The 6,449-nt window shown below is 37.1% G+C and overlaps 1 pseudogene; it reads left to right on the top strand.

Annotated features, from left to right (window-relative positions):
• The window catches only part of LOC128247074 (histone-lysine N-methyltransferase SETMAR-like), a 22,748-nt pseudogene that overhangs the window by 3,827 nt on the left and 12,472 nt on the right, over window positions 1-6,449 (top strand).

Here is a 6,449-nt window from a genome sequence, read left to right as displayed (position 1 = left end):
CATGCATACATAGGTACAAGACGTTACCGAAATTAAGCAACATGAAATACAAAAACAAATGAATGCAATACGCAAACAACGAGAGAAACAAATGGAAAACAAGACAAGTAACATAAAGAACGACACTTCATCAGTTGTCTGTTGTCTAATCTACTCCTTATTTGGAGCACTGAACAACAATATGAGCCTTCGAATACAGCTGCTCCCATAAGTACCAAAATAAAATTTGGGATTTATAGAGGGACAAAGTTGGGAACAAGGACAGGACAGTGGAGATATGTAAGGAAAGCGAACGAAAAGAAACATAGAGGGTCGTTAGACCAGAACGAGAGTAAAATAGCGAACGCTGGAGAAATATTTTCTTTGACAAGAGATAAGATAGAAGACAGAGATATAGGATACGTTCAGTCCTTAGGACAGCCCTGAAAGAAAAGAAGGATGATCACGTGAGGAAAAGAAAGATGGATGATGGTCACGTGTGAGCAACGAGAGAGAGTAAAGGAGAATTTTTTTCAAAGCATATACATATGTAGTGTTGATATGCTAACAAATTTTATATATTTTGTTTATGCCTATATATATTCTTACAGATATTCAGTACTGTACATACGTGTAGGTATGTTGACATAAAGCGGGGAAAGAACGATCTCAGATTTCAAGACTAAATCTTTAGTTGAAAGAGGCGAAATAAGTGTTTAAACTCTCTCAGACGAAGAGTCAATTCCGAAACAGCTATTTCTTCTCTTTGCAATAAAGCCTTTATAAGGTATGAGACAAAGACCGTGGCCAATTACCAGGGAATTTTTAATCTATAGATACTCATAATTATATCATATGATCACATTATCTACCAGGCTATCAAATGTTGTTACACATCGCTTCTCACAATGTGCTTTGCATCATTTTAGCCTTAGAATAATGCCACCCTGTTGGCTAGGTGAGCAGGCGAACATTTCCCTCTGATCGAAAGGTGGACTTGAGCAACGTGAAATATGGTACTTTGCCCACAAAACAGAACACCGCCCAGTCTGGGAATCGAACTCATGTTCGCTAAATCATGAGTGCAAGAGTCTAACGACTAGACCACGCGCCTTCATACTCTCATTTATATAGTACATATTTATAGAATATTGATACATGGAAAGATAATTCTAGTTCTTTAGTAGTTTAAAAAATAGATGTTCAACACTTCAATTAAAATTCATTTCAATCCATTGGACGTTTAACAACGCCCACTGATTCAAAATAAAGTTTGAATAAGAAATGTTTCTTTCCTTATACACTGTCTTCTTTTTATCGAGTTCACCTCACATTCTCTAGACTTTCTTTGTACCTTTCAAGCACAGCAGAAGTGCATGGATCTTACATGGAAGTGCATCTCAACAAGTATTTCATAGTTTGTGGTTCGTTACCACAGTGATACATTGTGTTATCGAAGCAGTTGTATTCTCATACAATGATTATCACTTTGGTCCTACCAACTTTGATTCGCAAAAAACAACACAGCACCCATGACTTTCTGAAACATTTTTTCATGCTCAAAATTGTTGAAGCATGGAATAAACCACCCGCATCAGTTGTTAGCTGTTGAAACATTTCAACCTTCAAAACTTCCATGCTTCTTGAAATCCACCACCCGATGGCTTTTACTTATATATTTTTTCTTAGGTGTAGTTCACCTGAGCACTGTATACAACAATTTCTTTCATATGAACATTTATGCAGCTTTATCCAGCTTTATATGAACATTTATCACGTCTCCTTTCTTTTAAAAGTAAAGCGGGCCTCAATTATCGTGTTGTCAACCTCAGTAAAAGTGTCATCTTTAAGAATGACTTTTCTTTTAATCTCAAGAGATTCTGATCAATTTTCTGAAGACTCTGATATAATTATAAACATAGGCGGATTTATGGGGGAAGCAAAAGGGGAAACTGCCTCGGCTCACTCATATCGGGGTGGGGGCTTTCACGTATAGTGGACCTTGCCCCACTCATCCATCAGTTTGCCTTGAAGAGTGTCTCCCCGATCTAGTTCTTAAAAAATCTGCTTAAACTTTCTTCTTAAAATAAAAATGCCATATTTTTTCCATTTTAACATTAGTGGTTATTCAATCCTAAAGTACCCAGTCGTCCAAAAGCAGTTTAAATCCCTTGGGAATAAAAGAACGGATGGCTGAAAAAGGAATATTAACGAAAAGAGGAAAAAGAACAAAAACGATGGTTTCTACCAATCTAGATATCTCTCTGTTCGTGATAGATAGATAGATAGATAGATAGATAGATAGATAGATAGATAGATAGATGGACGGAAAAGTTTTTTTTCTGCTTATGGCCCTGGAATGACCCGTCAATTTCAGGTATTTATACTAGCTATTAAAACACGCACGTGCACACACACATACACACACACACACACACACACACACACACATACACACACACATACACACACGCACATACACACACACACACACACACACACACATACACACACACATACACACACGCACATACACACACACACACACACACACACACACATACGCGCGCGCGCATGCATGCACGCACGCGCGCACACACGCACACACACACAAATAAACAGACAGACACGCACTTACATATATTCCCACTCCCGAAATTTAATTATTCTGTTCAACACTGAAGGATTTTGGTACGCTGGTCAATATATTTACGACAAAATGGTATGGCTGTACAGCTTCACAGAATTTTTGATTTTTAATTTAGTTTTAATTATTAAATTATCACTTTCACGCAACATCACGCCACAGATAAAAACGGTTTTCCTGTCTTTCAACTTTGGAATACGACTTGCTCAAATCTTTGTTTTTCATTAAACCAAAACTAATTCGTTTTTTTGCTTTTCTATACTTTTCGCCATCATCATTTCAGTTCGTCAAACTGCTGAAATTACTTTACTAACAATGGAAAAATATTTCTACAAAATTCTATGTATGTCAATCAGTCTCCCGAGATACTGATCCACCAATTTGTTGTTATTGCTATTTTCGTGTTACTTTCGCAAAGATGAGCGTAATTTAGTACCCGTCACTGTTGCCGGTGTTATTTTTCAACTTTATTTTTCCATTTGTCTATGACCATCAATTTTCAACCATCTCTGTTGAACATTGGTTGTTATTTCAGTGGATGTCTAATCCTATAAGTTCTTATTCGTAAATAGGTGGGTTTTAAAAGATCGGAAAAATAAAAAAAAAGCATTAAAAAAATAAGCTTAAGTAGGCCACTAAGGACAAAAAATCTCAATTGCAATCCAAAATACATCACAATACTTCTTTCCTCACAAAATGATTCGATCGATTGCATCTGCAGACGCCATTTTTATTAGCAAAAATAAAAGTAGAGTTGTAGGTTCAAATGTCGTTACTTGATTATTTGAAGTCTAGAGGGATTTGTGAAATACACAGTTTATTTTCAAACCTATCATTTTTCTAAAGCGTTTATGACACTTCTTTGTTTCCAGGGCCCCATGAAAGCGAAACATAATTTGGAAGAAAAGCAATTCAATGGCAACAAAATCCTTAATCCGTAATCCTCGGTTTCTTGCTAATCGCTTGAATTCGATTTACTTTGGCTGCAAGTTTACTTCTCTGCCCTGGACGTAAGTGTAACAGAAGTATGCATAAACTACCCGGCTTAGTGTGCTTGTGACTGGATTAAACGAAGTGAGTTTACATGGCTCTTATCAGTTCCTGTTTTTTTGTAGGTTTGAGATTATTTAGGTTTCATATTTAGGTTTCATCAAGCAAATTAGAATACTACGGAATATTCAGCTATCCCCAGAAAATTTTCCAAAGAACTCCTTGCAGAATTTTTTCTTCTTTTTCTTTCTTTTTTTTTTTTTGTTTCGAAAAACTTAGAAGCTAATGAAGAATCAATAACAGATGTCTCTTTTGAGAAACTAGTCGCACTCTCAAGTACATCTGCAAAAATAAGATAACATATCATATAAGCCCAAGATATTAAAGATGATGAAGGTATTTATGTTTTTTTTTTTTTCAGTCAAAATCAGTTATGTCAACTATTCTCCTACCCAGAATCTTGACTCCATTATAAAAGAGGGGAAGAAGGCAAACTAGATCGGTACTGTTACTATTTTGGAAATTCAGTGTTGTAAATTATTCATGACAATGGCAAGCAACATTTGAGAAAGTACAGGCTGTCAATAAGTGCAGCTAATTGCTTTGAATGGTGATTTGAACTGACAAAATGCACAGAGAACATGAAAACTCATGAACAAATCCAAGGCCATAGAGATTCTGTGCTGTTGTTCAATATTTTATATAAGGAATGTTCTCACGTTAATCATGTATTAGAAAAACAAGTGCAACAAAACAAGAAATATTGGACTCAAAATATTGCGCTGTGTTGTGGCCGTGATAATATTTCTAGCCGAGAGAGCCTGGCTTTTAGGGGCAGTGAAGAGATCATAGGATCAAAGCGTAATGGAATTCTTTGGGAATTATGGAACTTATTGCATAATTGAAAGTATTTCGCAATCCCGGAAATGGTAAGCAGCCGCTCCTGTCACTACCATCTACTAAGAAATTGTTCTGTTGATGGCAAAATATCTTAAGAATCATATTGAAGTAGAACTTAAAACTGTCAAATATTTGTCAGTTTCTGACCATCACTTTCTATACGAATCTCTGAAAGTGCAGCTATATCAATGTTATAACGATTCAGCTCGCGAGCAACAAGTGCAGTGCGTCTTTGAAGCCTACAATCACTCTTGTTATCCAACGGAGTGCGCACATTCCAGCATGAAATGTTTAAGTTCCATCTAGGTTTTGTAAATAAAAGTCTCTTTGTTTTTCGAGCGCTGGGTGGACATCCGTTAGTAGCGCTAAACTGACCAGATATAGAAAGACAGGCAATTTTTGGTTCACCATTTCTAGAACCGACCCGGCCTCTAGGTGAGGAGTGCCCTCTCCAATTGGAGCTGCTCAGACACCCATGCAGCAACCGAATCCTACCGCTGACTTGGGCGACAAGGAGACGACTTTATATCTAGCATGAGCCGCCTACGTGCAGGTCGCTGACTACATGCTTCTAACCCGTCAGGTCTGCATGCTTCACCCCCTTCCCATCGCCGCAAGACTTCCAAATAAAAAATAAAATAAAAATATACTAAAAATATATAAATATTTACTAAAATTAAAGATACATATATGCTAAAAATAAAATAAATATATATAGGGGGGAAAGCGCATATCGAGCAGAGATCAGCAATGCCTGTGCAGAGTTTTAGGTCCAATAAGGCTTGCACGAAACCTCATAGACTCTCTCCACTTTATTCACATTATCCAGAGACAAGCCAGAGCAAGATGTCTGGTGCAGGCTCAGGGATGTGGGAGTGCCATGATCTCTAGCACAAACCAAAGATCCCCAAAATGGCCAATGTCATTCCCTGCATACCTGATTTTATATCAGAGTGATCTTCTAGAGACATGTATATGTATGTATATATGTATATGTATATGTATATGTATATATATATATATGTATGTATACATATATATATATATATATGTATATATATATATGTATATATATATATATATATAATCACCTAATATTTGTACAAATAGGCTCAGTAAAAATCTTAATATGCGCACTTAAAGAGTTTCATTTAGCAGTACACCTAGTGTAAAGAAGAAACTGGTTGGGAGGCCCGCATCTGAAAGAGAAGCAGGATGCTTAGGCAGAGGCACCACCACATTCCCCTTAACGACCACTGTAACACGGAGACAGTCGTACATGAGGCAGAGGTAACATCAAAAGGCCCCAATGGGCAGCCAAACGTGCGAAATTATGTTATTGCGACAGAAGGTCCTAAGAGAACCATACTCAATAACCATATGTGTTCGTTCAATATCCAGGAGCGATATAATATCATAGCCTTAGTTAGGCATGTTTGGTCGCTAAAGAAAAGCGCCACGTAGTACAACATCGAGTGAAAAATCTTTAAAAATTGCAAGCTTTATTTTAGTATCAGCAGATAATGCAGATTACGTTTTGCCGAAAAAAGAATCATTAAAAAAATTCTTAACACACGGCCACGTACTTAAAACTGCAAGAACGAGACTTTTAGCGCTTCCCTACATGAGAGGGGATATATATTATCTTATCTGCGGGCCGCACCATGATTATAATTACTAAGTTCTCCACCTTCGGCTCTCTTATATTCTGAGAACCCAACAGTGAGTTTAAGCAAAACATACACAAATGAACACACATACGCATATAGGCCCACACGTGGGCTTAAGGGTTCAGACACTTCCACACCCAAAAACACTAAACATATAAAACCCCTATAAAAAATGTAACCAGACTAAAATACGATGCCCTATGCACAGAGAGAGAGAGAGAGAGAGAGAGAGAGAGAGAAAGAGAGAGAGAGAGAGAGAGAAA

Source organism: Octopus bimaculoides, chromosome 2 (assembly GCF_001194135.2).
Source record: "Octopus bimaculoides isolate UCB-OBI-ISO-001 chromosome 2, ASM119413v2, whole genome shotgun sequence".
In the NCBI taxonomy this organism is placed as follows: Eukaryota; Metazoa; Mollusca; class Cephalopoda; order Octopoda; family Octopodidae; genus Octopus; species Octopus bimaculoides.
The sequence above is the reverse complement of the archived record's forward strand: the minus strand, read 5'-3'. Positions and strand labels throughout refer to the sequence as shown.